This window comes from Typopeltis vanoorti, chromosome 22 (assembly GCF_054136105.1).
Source record: "Typopeltis vanoorti isolate ZY-2024b chromosome 22, IOZ_Tvanoo_1.0, whole genome shotgun sequence".
NCBI classification, from domain to species: domain Eukaryota; kingdom Metazoa; phylum Arthropoda; class Arachnida; order Uropygi; family Thelyphonidae; genus Typopeltis; species Typopeltis vanoorti.
In genome coordinates, this window is record NC_143570.1 from 72,499,452 (window position 1) to 72,514,073 (window position 14,622).

The 14,622-nt window shown below is 36.5% G+C and overlaps 1 protein-coding gene across 4 annotated transcripts in view; it reads left to right on the forward strand.

The window, feature by feature from the left end:
• Sap130 (Sin3A-associated protein 130) overlaps positions 1 to 14,622 on the forward strand; it is a 474,798-nt gene that overhangs the window by 304,667 nt on the left and 155,509 nt on the right. The window lies entirely within an intron of this gene.

The following is a 14,622-nucleotide window of genomic DNA, read 5'->3' on the forward strand; positions in this document are numbered from 1 at the left end:
TGCATGTTACAAGTGCTTCCAACACTGCTCGTTTGGCCAGTGTATCGTATGCTTGCACATATTATAAATAAATAATTTTGTTAAAATAACAAAATTATTTATTTATTATAGATAAAAGGCTGAGCTATGATGAGTGTCACTGTTGAAAATATGAAAAAAATTATATTTTTTCAATTATCGTTACACGAAACAAATGCTTGAGAATTATCGCACCATTTGCAGCTAGACTCGCCGATATTCGTTTATGCTTGTCATTGCACGTTACAAGTGATTCCGACACTGCTTGTTTGGGCAGTGTCACTTACAGATAAATTGTATGAATGCGCCTGCTATTTGTGAGATACGAAACTTTTATTATTGGTGTTTGTTCGTGGTGAGGGTGAAATATTTTTAATAAAGCAATTTTTTAATATGTAAATTTATTTATTAATAAATTGGTTACTGATTAGGAAAAAAATAATTTTTTTCTTTTTTTATTTTGTATATGCAGCACCCCCACTTAAAATTTTCACTGGCTGCCACTGAAGTACAACAAAGCTTTATCTTGCATGGATGGATTTTTTACTTGTGGATTTTCTTATTTGTGGAACATTTGTTGATTTTTGGTGTGACTGCAACCTGGATGCAGTAAAAAAGCAAGTGCAGCTTGGACATAGTAAAACATTGTTTACAATAGATCAAAAGCTCATAAACCATTCGATTTGGTTTGTCATCATTAATATATTATTGTTATTATTATTATTATTATCAAACAAACAAGCAGTGATGACAGCACAGTGATAAAAAAACACTGACCAGGCATGCAGTCAGGAATATATATCCATACTTGAAGTAGAAAAAGCCACCAAAGGCTTGAAATGTGGAAAGGCAGCAGGAGTAGAAGATATTCGACCAGAAATGCTGAAGTATGGTGGTATAAAAGTCTTACAGTGGCTGCACTGCATAGTTCAGAAAGCCTGGACAGAGGGACGAATTCCCGATGATTGGAGTAGAGCTCTCATAGTACCCATATATAAAAAGGGAAATAAAACTGAATGTGAGAATTACAGAGGTATTTCCCTACTGAGTGTTCCTGGCAAGATCTATGCAAGTATACTTGAGAAACGGTTGAGAAGAATTGTGGAAGAAAAGCTTGGTGAAGAACAAGCTGGATTCAGGCCAAATAGAGGCTGTCAGGATCAGATCTTCACTTTACGACAAATAGTCGAGAAAGCGTGGGAATATAACAAAGATCTGTATTTAAGTTTTGTCGATTTGGAAAAGGCATATGACAAGGTGCCAAGAGAGAAGCTATTCAATACGCTGCAGTTATATGGTGTCAATGGGGCATTATATCAAGCAATACTTAGTCTTTATTTGAGTAGTAAGTCAGTAGTTAGAATTGAAGGAAGTACAGGAAGATGGTTTAATGTTAAATCTGGTGTGAGACAAGGATGTACATTATCCCCTCTGTTATTCATTATCTATATGGATCACATTATGAAAGAAAGTGGTATTAAACCTGATATCAAAATTGGAGATGTTAATGTCAGCTCTTTGCTTTATGCGGATGATGTTATACTTCTAAATAAATCCGCTAGAAGTGTGCAAGATTCTCTGACTAAATTGAATAGCTGTTGTAATAGATATGGTATGAAGGTCAGCAATAAAAAGACAAAGACAATGAAAATAGGCAGAATCATTGAAAATGTCAACTGTGTTGTGAATGGAGAACCTGTGGAACAAGTAAAACATTTCAGCTACTTAGGCACGATTTTTACTGAAGATGGTAAATTAAATATAGAAATAGACAACAGAATCAGCAAAGCTGGTATGGTAGGAAGTCAATTGAATAAATTCATATGGAATAAGAGAGAAATTAGGAGGAACTCTAAATTAGCAGTATACAAGACAGTGTTCAAACCAGTTTTAACTTATGGATCTGAGAGCTGGGTCAGAAGTAAAACACTTGACCAAAGACTAGAGACCGCAGATATGAGAGTCCTGAGAAAGATTATAGGCGTGAACAAATGGCATCAATGGCAATATCATATTAAAAATGAGGATATCAGGAAAGAACTTGACATTGTCAGCATCCATGATGCGTTAGCAGAGCTAATCTCAGGAGGTATTGTCATTTAAATAGAATGGGAGAGGAAAGATTAGCAAAACAAGTGTTCTCTGCCAGGTTGGCAGGAAAACGACCCAGAGGAAGACCAAGATATAGGTGGATTGATACGGTACAAAGTATTGGACGATAGAAATATAAGATCTGATAATGTTAGAGTCTTGACAAGTAACAGGCTGATTTGGAGGAAAATTGTAGATAGGAAGTTAGTAATGATGTAATTTTTTCATGCAGTACTGTCATATCCTGTACACCCCTTGAGGGTACATGGTAGGAATTTGATGATGATTATTGTTCCGGGCAACTCCAAGGAGTTGACAGACTTATCGAGAGAGGCCCTAACATCATGTCAAGAACAACTATTCGACATTGACAAAGTATCTATCATGCCTTGCCTTGAACTCATTCACGGTCGTAGCACCCACAACAGACTCTGGAAGTTTATTCCACTCATTCCCTACTCTCCAAGTAAAAAACCTAGCTCTAAGACCTTTGTCAACCACTCTCTTGCCCAGCTTCCATTCATGGCCCCTAGTCCTCCCACCACCAGTCATATTTTCAAAAATATCTTCTGGATTAATCTTATAGAAACCCTTCAGTAATTTGAATGTCTCAATCATATCACCCCTCCTTCGGTTATCGTCCAATCTCTGCAACCCACAAATCTTCAACCTATTCTCATAAGGTTCATTCCACAGACCTTCTATCATCTTGGTCACTTGTCCTCTGGATCCTCTCCACTTCCTCCCCATCACGAAGAAACCCTGGTGCCCATAACTGGGCACAGTAGTCCAGATGGGGTCTTATCAAGGATCGATACAGAGGAACAACAACTTGTTTGTCTCTGCATGTTAAAGTATTTTTCAGAAGCCAAGTGATTTGGTGAGCTGTTTTAGTCACTTTTGCAATGTGCCCCCTAAACTTCAATTCCCTATCCACCAACACTCCCAAATCCCTGGCCTCATCAATCTCCTGGAGTACAGTTCCACCAATGCGATATACTGCTGCTATTCTTTTCACCCCAAAGTGCGTGACCTTACACTTTGGCACATTAAATTGACATTCATTTTTCCTAGCCCAGTCCTCCAAACTATCCAAATCATCCTTTAAAATTTTGACATCCTGTGCACTCATAATTGCTCTGCCCAACTTTGCATCATCACCAAACAAGTGAACACTTCCTCTCAAATCCTTTTCTATATCATTGATGAACAAATTGAAAAGCAGTGGTCCAAGAACAGAGCCCTGCAGCACACCACTAGTCACAAGCCGTCTTTTAGACTCCACTCCTGCATAAACCACTCTCTGTTATCTCTCCTTCAACCACCCACTTATCCATCTCACCAACCCTATATCTATCCCCATCTGCTCCAGTTTACTTATTAGGGTTCCATGTGGTATCCTGTCAAAGGCCTTGGCAAGGTCCAGTAGTATCACTGTAAACCCATTACCCCTATCCAGTTCAGCCGTCATTGTGTTATAAAACGTGAGCAAGTTACTGAGGAATGATCTACCCTTCATGTTATCCCCCATACAATATCCCATTTTCATCTATCCAATCCTGTATTCTTTTCTTGACTAATTTCTCTAAGACCTTGACAATGATTCCTGATGTGCTAATCGGTCGGTAATTTACAACAGCAGTCTTGGAACCACCTTTATGCAGTGGAACTATTTTCCCCCTCTTTCCATCCCCTCGGGACTAACCCAGACCCGAGACTCAAATTAAACAATATGGTCAAGGGTACTGACAATTCTTTAGCTGCTTCTCGTACAACACGAGCTGGTTTACCATCTAATCCCACAGATGTATTGACATTGAGGTTATGCAATAGACTACTCACCTCCACTTCATTCACCACAATTCCTGTATAATCTACTGGTACATTCGTTTCTGCAATGTCACCACCTGGATGATATATTCTTGCAAAGTGCTCACTCAGTAACTCAACTATATCAACTGATTCAGTTACCTCCCTACCATCGGCATTCTTTAAAATCATTCTGCCATGTACATTTTTCCTTTTACTTGCTACATATCTAAAAAACTGTTTAGGATTCTCTTTAGCCTGCATGGCGAATGTTCTTTCATAATCCTTTTTTGCTTTTCTTACCACACTCGTTACCCTTCTGGCCCGCGCTTTATACCGTTCGTGTGCCTGCCGGTCACCTTTCTCCTTAAATTCCCTCCATAGTTGTTTCTTTTTTTGCAGCTCAAGCTTAATGGTGTTATTCATCCATTTAACCCCTACTTGATTTATTATTCGGACTCTAGGTATACAGTCAGCCATTGCTTCATGCAAACACTTCTTAACTACCTCCCATGCACTATCGACTTCTAGTCCTTGCAGTTGTACATGCCATGGCACTGAACCAATCAAACTCCTAAGCTTGTCATACTTTCCAGCCTGATAATTCCACATGTACCCTGTGTTAATTGAAAATTGTACACCTATAGCCACCTCCCAAGTCAAGATCCTGTGATCACTCTCACCGATTGGTGGCAATGTGGTCATATTTGTTACAGCCAAATCCTCAGATGTAATTACTAGGTCAAGCACTCTCTGACCCCTAGTATTTTCCTTTACATGCTGTCGCAGATAGTTATCCCTTAATAACTGCATAAAACCAATTCCTTCCTCCCGTGTGTCCTCTCCTCACTCCAATCAATGCGACCATAGTTGAAATCTCCCATAATAATTGCCCTCCTTCCACTCATTTCTTCTATTTGCTTGTGCATACTGTCACCACCATCTTTTCCATCACCTGGTCTATAGCAGCACCCAATTGTATATTTAATTCTGCTAGCCACGATCTCACACCAAATAGCCTCAAATGTGTTCTTTTCTCTATCCTGCAATTCAACTTCTCTTCTCCTTGGCTGCAGCTCATCAACTATCATCAACAATAATCCTCCCCCCATTTTATTCTCCCTGTCATTCCTGAACACACTATACCCATCACATTCAATCCCACTAGCTATATCATCTACAGTCACCCATGTTTCACTAATACCAATAACCTGTGGTCTGGAAGTGCCAACCATGGCCAAAAACTCTTCCTTCTTGTTCCTAATACTCCTAGCATTAGTGTACATGAATTTAATACACCAATTAGCCCCAACCCTACCTTGATGCCTTATATTAACTATCCCACTCTGATTTGTTGTCCTTATTTGCTCGGGCATATTATATTCATTCTTACATTCAACTGCCTCCCTAAAGACTGTATATCTACTCCCCCCATCCTTAATAAATCTAGTTTCCCTGAATTTGCACATCCGCCACATTCAGCAACACTTTCTCAAGTCTTCTTACACCGTAACCATTCAAATGCAAGCCATCCATCTTATATAGATCCTTTCGCCCATCGAACTCATTCCACACGTCCACAAATTCCACACCACTCGTCATACATAACCCACGCATAAAGTCATTCGCAATTATGGCCCTCCTTTTAAACATTTCACTGTCATACCGTGGCAAAAGACTAATCATTCTAACTCTCTCACTCATTTCTTTTGCTACCTCAAACAATTCATTCAGGTCTTCTATCATTTCCATTTTATTTCCTTTCAAATCATTCGTACCTGCCACAACAATCATTTCTTTCACCCTTTCCTTTTGCTCTCTGATAGACTCAGTTACATCCTTTATGGTCGCACCAGGTTGGTACGATTTTGTCAAATCCTCTACAATCACACCTTGTACTAACAAGTCTCCATACAGCACTCTATCCTTCATTTTGTTCATCTTCACACTCGTACGTCTATTTTTCCTGTCATACTTTTTATTATTGGCTGGTTAATTCAGTCGACTTTTGCTCATACGCTTCTAGCTGCTGTTTTGCCCTTTGTATCGCACCATTGAACAATGCGATCTCACTCATTGCATCTATCTCATCTTTTTTATTCTCAGTAAAACCATTAATACTATCATTCACACTCTCACAATTCTCTGGTACAACCTTGCCGTTTCTTGTCATATCCCTATTTTCTTCATTCTGAAGTTTGACAAAAATATCACACTCACGATCCGAAATACTCTTCAATTTCTCATTCTCCCTACATTTTCTACACACATTCACTTCTTTATTATCATCTAACCACACTCTGACCGCACTCCGCAAAGCGTACATTTCGCAGCTAGTACACTGAATCATCTCTTATACTTCCGTTCTTTGATAAAGATGTGCGAACCATCATTACTGGCCGCCATTTTCCTTCGTACTGGAGCCATACTTACTTGCAACGTATTATATCAAATTATAAATTATAACACCAAAAACACACAAAAAGATGCACTAAGAGATGCAAGGCAAACAAAACTACGCAATATTACATAAATTTATCAACGATAACTGAAAATAATACTTATCTTATCGAGAGCTTTCACGAACACTACACACTACGAATCCCTCTAGCGTCGACAGCCCCAATAAAATATGTTATAAAGACACACAAAATACTCTAAAAACACGAAAATCATTCTAATATACTATAAAACCCTATATATATATATAAAATACCGTCTTAAAGTTTATCATCTTATATTTTCTGTAGACCGTATCAATAGATCTTTAAATCTTTGTGCAAAAAATCAAGGGAGTGATTTCCTGTATTCTGCTGCTACAGTCAGATTGGCATAATCAGATGCTTTTATGCCAATATCATTCACAAGATATATCTGAATTGTAGGCTTGATATGATGGTTTGGGAAAGAGCATTTCCCAGATGCGTGACATTTTTGTACATTCAAATTTATTGAGGTTAAAATAGTTTTTTAAAGTAGAGGCTCAAGGACAAGACTTGAGAACTTGATACAAGGAAGAGGTGTTTGTATCATATTTGCATTGTTGAAGCATGGTGGGCATTTTCTTAATGTTGGCTTGATTTCTTCATTAGTCACCATGAAACATAACCAGACATGGGATATAACCAGAGCCTTTCTGGTCCAACACCCTCAACTCAACCCATGGAACCAACAACAAGCTATGAACCTGCCAACAAATGGCTCTCTCGTGAAAAACCCCTGCCGCCACCAGGCTGGCTTTATCCTTCCTGGAAGGCTATGGACACTATCAGCAGAATCAAGGTAGATGTGGATATCTCCTACATAAATAGAATATGGCAATTAGCCCTTAATGTGACTTCCCCTTTGCTGTTTCCACAATGACCTGCAGGAGATACGCGAAGTGTCAAAGGAGACTTTAGAGTGGCTTTGAACATTGAACTGTGGCTGAACTCTTCCATAAGAATACATACATACCACAAACACTGTTTCACGGGAGATTGATAATGAGGACTCAATATCTCTCACAGATATTGTGAGAGTTCATGAAAAGATGAAGATATCAGCACTTGTAAACACAGCACTTAATAATTGAAAATGCATCATATGTTGCAATCATAAGAGACAAATTCAGAGATTGGTCTTGCAACCAACAAGAGTCTAGTAGATAACTGTAATGACTGGTACAATAAATTTGTTCTTCACTCAGAACTCACTACAGGAATGAATGAATGAATGCTTCCATGGTATAGTTGTGAGTTAGGCAAGACATTCTCCTCTGACATTCATTTAGAAAGATTGGAACTGAATAATCCTAGTAGAGTGAGAAGGAACCTTAAAACAAATGTTTCAACACAAAAGTGGGTTTATTTCATGTGAACTTAGTGTTTTCTCTCATAAATACATTGGATTTTCATCCCAAGAAAAGCGAGCCTGAGATCATAGTAATATACGGTGTGCCTGTTAAGTAATGAGATGGATTTTTTACAGGATAGCCCTTTGAATAAAAGTAACAAATGTGTTAATTTTGACTGCTAGAGTCTGTTGTAATCACAGATGCAACTTTAGAGTCAGGTAATGCAGCAGTTTTCTTGTGGCAACTGTTGAAGTAAGAGTGTGTGAGTGGAACATGTCAGAAGTTGCATCATGGAGCAAAGAGCTATAATATATAATAAATTTAGTTTAATCCTTTATCCAAGTGTGAGCAAACAAAGTTTGCGCCTGAAAGTATCTTCAGGACTGGGTTAAGGTGATACAACACCAGGGCAACTCGTTGCAAAGGCGGAGCAAGCTACCAACACTCCTATCTTAGTATTTCCTATAATGCAAAACACATCTCCTTGTGGATATGTCTAATGTTATGCATTAAGGGAAGGGCCACTACCCAGACCGGTTTCGACCTTTATTGAGGTCTCTTCAGTGGGAGCCAGGCCCAAGTCGAGATATCAGGCAGAAGCATTAGCAGGTCATCTCCACCTATAGGAATTGCCAATTGGTGTGCCACCCTTTTTTAATAAATTACTCTGGATTTAGAGAAAGATGTTGAAAGTTTATTTTCCACTTGGTTAGAGTATAATAAATTTAGTTTAATCCTTTATCCAAGTGTGAGCAAACAAAGTTTGCGCCTGAAAGTATCTTCAGGACTGGGTTAAGGTGATACAACACCAGGGCAACTCGTTGCAAAGGCGGAGCAAGCTACCAACACTCCTATCTTAGTATCTCCTATAATGCAAAACACATCTCCTTGCGGATATGTCTAATGTTATGCATTAAGGGAAGGGCCACTACCCAGACCGGTTTCGACCTTTATTGAGGTCTCTTCAGTGGGAGCCAGGCCCAAGTCGAGATATCAGGCAGAAGCATTAGCAGGTCATCTCCACCTTGGGCCTGGCTCCCACTGAAGAGACCTCAATAAAGGTCGAAACCGGTCTGGGTAGTGGCCCTTCCCTTAATGCATAACATTAGACATATCCGCAAGGAGATGTGTTTTGCATTATAGGAGATACTAAGATAGGAGTGTTGGTAGCTTGCTCTGCCTTTGCAACGAGTTGCCCTGGTGTTGTATCACCTTAACCCAGTCCTGAAGATACTTTCAGGCGCAAACTTTGTTTGCTCACACTTGGATAAAGGATTAAACTAAATTTATTATACTCTAACCAAGTGGAAAATAAACTTTCAAGAGCTATAATATAATTTTATTGTAAATTAGGAAAAATTGCTACAGAAGTGTACCAAGACTTAAAAAAAGTTTGCAGCGCTAACTGTCTGAGCTGTGTAGTAGTGGTCTACTGGTTTTTCAACATTTAAGGAGGGGAAGGATTCCCTCCTGGAGGATGAACCACTCTGTGGACGGCCAGTTTCTGCATGGAGATGAAAATGTGATGAAAGTTAGAGAAATTGTTGCCCATGACAGGCAAATAACCACTAGGCTACTTGCTGTGTACAGCTTGGTGTCAGTAAGGAAATGGCCAGATTAATCTTAGAAAGATTTGCACAAGAGCAAGATTTGTTTGAGGCTTGTGCTGCACATGTTAACACACGAACAGAGAGAGCATAAGATCATGATGTGTTGCAAAGAATTGTCACCAGTGATAAGAGTTGGTGGTTTCGGTTTGATTTGGAAATGAAATGGCAGGGCATGGAATATCTTCTCCCCAGCAGAAGAATGGCTGCAAAAATCACATGTCAAGACAGTGGTTGTTTTTTTTCAATACTGCTGAAATTACCTACTGCAAATTTGTTCCTGAGGGTACCACAGTGACTGGTCAGTATTATTTAGAAGTAATGTGACATGTCAGGAAAGAACTGTTCCACAACAACAATTGGTTTGCAAGACAATGTGGCAGCGCACTGCACTGCCTGTGAGTCAGTTTTTGGCTTCAAAGTCAATCTGTGCGATCATCCCCAGCATCACCACCACCATCTGTCATATTTGGCTTCTGCAGACATTTTTCATCTTTGGAAAGTTTGAAGGGAGATTATTTTGAATCTGTGTCATTGACAATTCCAAATGTAGTTCTTTGTTTTGATATAATTGTTGTCTCATTTCTTAACTGACACACTGTGTAAACAGGTAGTTTATTTTCTCTTTCATTATTTTTTAATCAGTATAAATATAAATTAGTATAAATTATAAATATAAATATAATTAAATATAAAAATAATGAAAGAAATCCTTACACATATATCACTGTAATCTTTATTTTATTTTGTTAATTATCAGCATTCTACCACAAGACTGAAGTTCATGTAGGAGTTAACAAAAATCCTATCCAGAACGGGCTGTTAGCCTGCAGCACATTAATATTAGAACCATGGTTCATCAAATTTTATTTTATTTATATGTTTCTTTAATGCATCTTTCACCCAGAAGTTGTCTTAAACCTATATACTACATTAATACAATAGATAGGCTAAGGGTTTTATTTATTTTTTTTTTTTCGTACAATGCAGAAACTTTCTCTAGATACTAAACATGGAACTTTTTCAAGGCCTGGTGGTTCTCACACCAGGAGGTGCAAGTCTTCTCCCATTTAAAGATCATCACATCTCATAGGGATTTGAACCTGCCTATTAAGTGGAGAGCAGAATGCTAACCATTGGACTAACAAGTCTGACATATTGTTAGTCGGTTGCAAACATCATCATCATGTGTATCATGGATTTAGGCCTAGCATGGCTGTTCTGGTCTTAGAAGTCATCGTTTAAGAGGACGTCCTGGTTTTCTTTTTCTTAATGGCTTGTACTTTAAGGCTTGTTTTAGTAATCTTTCTGTTTTCATTCTTTGAACGTGTTCCATCCATTTATGTTTATATTTTTTAATTTTTTCTATTGCTGGTTCTTGGTTTAATTCTTTCATAATTTCTTCGTTTCTTTTGTGATCAAATAGAGTATACTTTGCAGTTTTTCTCAGAAACTTCATTTCTGCTATTGTTAATCTTTGTTTGCCTTTTTGTTTTATTGTCCAGATTTCGCTTCCATACATTAAGACTGGTAGGGCTAATGTATTGTATACTTTTAGTCTGGTTTGTTTTTGAACTAGGTTTGGTTTAAATATAGAGTTAATTACACCTGTTATTTTTAAATATTTTGCAATTTTTACGTTTATATCTTTTTCATATGTGATCATACATCCTAGGTAGTTAAGTGAATTCACCTGTTCTAAGATCTTGTTATCTATTACTATTTTAGTTCTTGCTGGATCTTGTCCTTTAAAGGCCATAGTTTTTGATTTTTCTGTTGATATTATCATACCATAATCTTTGGATATCTCATTTAGATCTAAAATAGCTTTCTGTAAGTTATCTTCAGAATTTGTAATTATTATTTGGTCGTCGGCAAAGAGGAGAGTGTTTAAGTTTACTGTGGGAGAAAGTTTAATTTCTTGATGTAAATTTTTATTTCATTTAAGTGGATATTAAAAAGAGTTACTGAGAGGGGACATCCCTGTCGGACCCCTTGGTTTATCTCTCTCGTATATGACAGCTCGTGATTTAATCTTATTTGTATTTGATTATTTTCATATATACTTGTGATAGCTTTTAGGATATTATTTGGTATTTGTCTTTCTTTTAATATGTTAAATAATATGTTTCCTTTAACTTTGTCAAATGCTTTTTCAAAGTCAATAAATGCAATATGTGTTTCTAAATTGTTCTCTTCTTTTCTCTATCATTAATTTTAGGCAAAAGGCCGGGTCTATACATGATCGTCCTTTTCTAAATCCATTCTGTACTTCTAAAATAAAGTTTTCGGAATATTTCATCAGTTTGCTATTTAAGATTCTGCTATATATTTTGTAACAGGAATTTAGTATACTGATACCTCTATAGTTTTTAGGGTCATCTCTATTACCTTTTTTAAAGATAGGAATCACAATTGCTTTTTTTCCATTCTATTGGAGGGATTCCAGTTGAGTAAATTTTATTTAAAAATAATAAGAGTCTTTCTTTGAATCTTGTTCCTGCGTATTTATATAGTTCTGAACCTAGCTTATCTTCTCCAGGTGATTTTCCGTTTCTTTCAGGCTGATTTCTAACATTTTGCAAACATAAAACTTTTTTTTTTCTCAGTTACTGCAGGCATTCAATAAATAAGTGGTAGTCTGCTACCAACTGATGAAATTCATCTAACTCTTGAATACATTCAGAAAACATCCAGCACTTTGGTGTAAAGCAAATGTGCCGACTGCTCAGCCACCCAGGCCAGCAAAGCTTATGCTTCTGCCTACCTAGTTGGCGGCAACATGGACTTCACAAATCTGTATTTTACTGCCTGACCAACTTAGGCACAGCCCTACTGCCAAATATGTTCAGGATAGTTTGCCAAATTAAAATGTGTGAAACTGAACTAAATTGCTAGTACAAAAATAGCAAAGGATTACTGATTGTTTGCAGTGATTCAAGAGTACCTTGCATCATTCTTAATGTTGTTGATGAAAAACAGGTGGATATAATTTATATTATAAAATGTTATGGAATTCTCAGCTCAAAGAAGGTATAAAAAATGTGTTTTATTTTACTTGTTTATAAACTTCAAACAATGGTTTTGGCCAGATTTAAGTATTTTTAATTTTCCTATGCAGCCAAGTAGATTTGTATGAAACTGTTATTTAATGTGTGTTCAACATAGAATAGTTTGTGTAAACCGAGTTTATCAATATCTGTTAGACATGAATTCCACATTGCAGTCATTTCTTTATATTTTCCCTTGCAATAGAAAGTGAGTTAACTGGTCCCATACAGAGGTAGAAGGGTCTTTACTCTTGAAATCTGATTTTTTATCCTGCAATAGACAAATTGGCCAGAGAATGCATACACTTAACACATACTAAGAAGTGGGTGATAGATTCTGTGGTTGGTACAGATGATGGATAGAGTGGCTTATTTTGTGATGGCTCCTTGAGGTATCATGTAACAATAATAATGATTGGTTTTTATAAACTTATCATTGTAGAGCCCAGCAGAGAAATGTAAAGGTTAAATGTTGATGTCTGTAATTTTATAATGTTGCTGATCAAAGCTTTTATTTGATCAGCAACATTTTATTTAGTACTTCTGTCATTGCTTATTTTGTTTGGTTTCCAGTATCTTATATATTTAGGAAACAAAAATAAGGTATTGGTAATTGTTGCTGTGGGCAATAGTTGCCATCAATAGCAAGTTACATCTAATGAAAGGTTCATTATAATGTAATTTTTCTTTTAAATAACACACAATTTTAAAATAAAAATACTGGTGAAGAAGGTTTTTGTAATAGATAAAATTTATGGATTCTGTGCATTTCAAGATATAAAATTCAACATTAAAAATGCTTGGCTAAGAACTGTATGGTGAAAAAGTGAATCTTCATTGATATACTGGCTTACATTTTGCAGTACTATATGATAAATTGACAACAATTAAAAAGTATTTTTTTAAAACTAATTTTCAGCTTAGAACTGTATGGTGAAAAAGTGAATCTTCATTGATATACTGGCTTACATTTTGCAGTACTATATGATAAATTGACAACAATTAAAAAGTATTTTTTTAAAACTAATTTTCAGCTTTGTTATTACCCCAAATCTCGTTAACACTGAATGTTTTTCCAGACTTTTAGTTCTATTTTAATAACTCAAATTCTTCATCTTTTAATATGTCCCTAGAAGTTCTGGAAGGTAATAAGTTCCATGTTGGTAGAGACAATCAAAACAGTTTAGAATATTATGCCAGTCTCACTCCTGAAAGATTATAGACAGGTCTTGACAAATTAAGCAAAATCCTACTTGCCATGCAAAAAATGTACTCTCCCAAGACCCCTATTTTTTTTGTCTCATAATCAATAAGAGTTCCATAAATTCATCAGTTGTGATGTTTTTGTGTTTTTAAAATGGCAGTAGATTTTGTTTTAGAAAGTTATTTTTTATTAAATAAAAAAAATTCTATTTCCTCTCTGCAGCTACTCACCAGCTGGCAAAATCTACTTGCCACTGGCAATTTGGCAAGTGTATTTGTTGAGCCCTATTTATAAGTATCTTTTGCATAAATTTAGTAGGCTGACTCAAAATATTCTTCATCCCCTGGGTAACTCAATTCTTAGATGTCATTTAGTAATAGACTTAATATTGTTGATAAAACTATATGAAATCAGAGAAATAAGTGCACGTTGAGTAATATTTCACAAGGCATTGTTTCGTGTCATGTATTAATCAGTAGAACATTCAGTACAAATCACTAATCACTCTCTTATTTGCAATATCATTATCTTGTGGTGATAGTGAAGCAAGTGCTGAATGATGTAAAGAGCAATACACTACTAGTCTTATGACAAATTCAAAGTGTAGTAACAATATCTGTTTTTCATAGAAGTTCAGATACTTTAATTAAACATAGGTGGTCTGTTATATGAACTTAAAGATCTTTAGAGATTATTGGCAACCTTATGTATAAACAAGTCTTTTTCTCAAAGCTGTTGAGTCAAATTAACTTTGAGATGTGTAGCAATTAAGAAGTGCTTGTTTTTTATCATGTTCCCCTTTTTTATGAAAGCATGCAGTCCTTATTGCATGACTGATGTATCACTGCTTAACACTTGTTAAAAGAACCATATAAAAGAAGTCCAGGTTTAATTTTTATCTTTAAAGGGAGTGTCAAGACCATTTAGACTTGTCTCACTTTTGGAGAATGGAGGGCAGTTGACTCCACTTTTAGACCAGAAATAGCTGATCCAAGACTATCAAGGCAG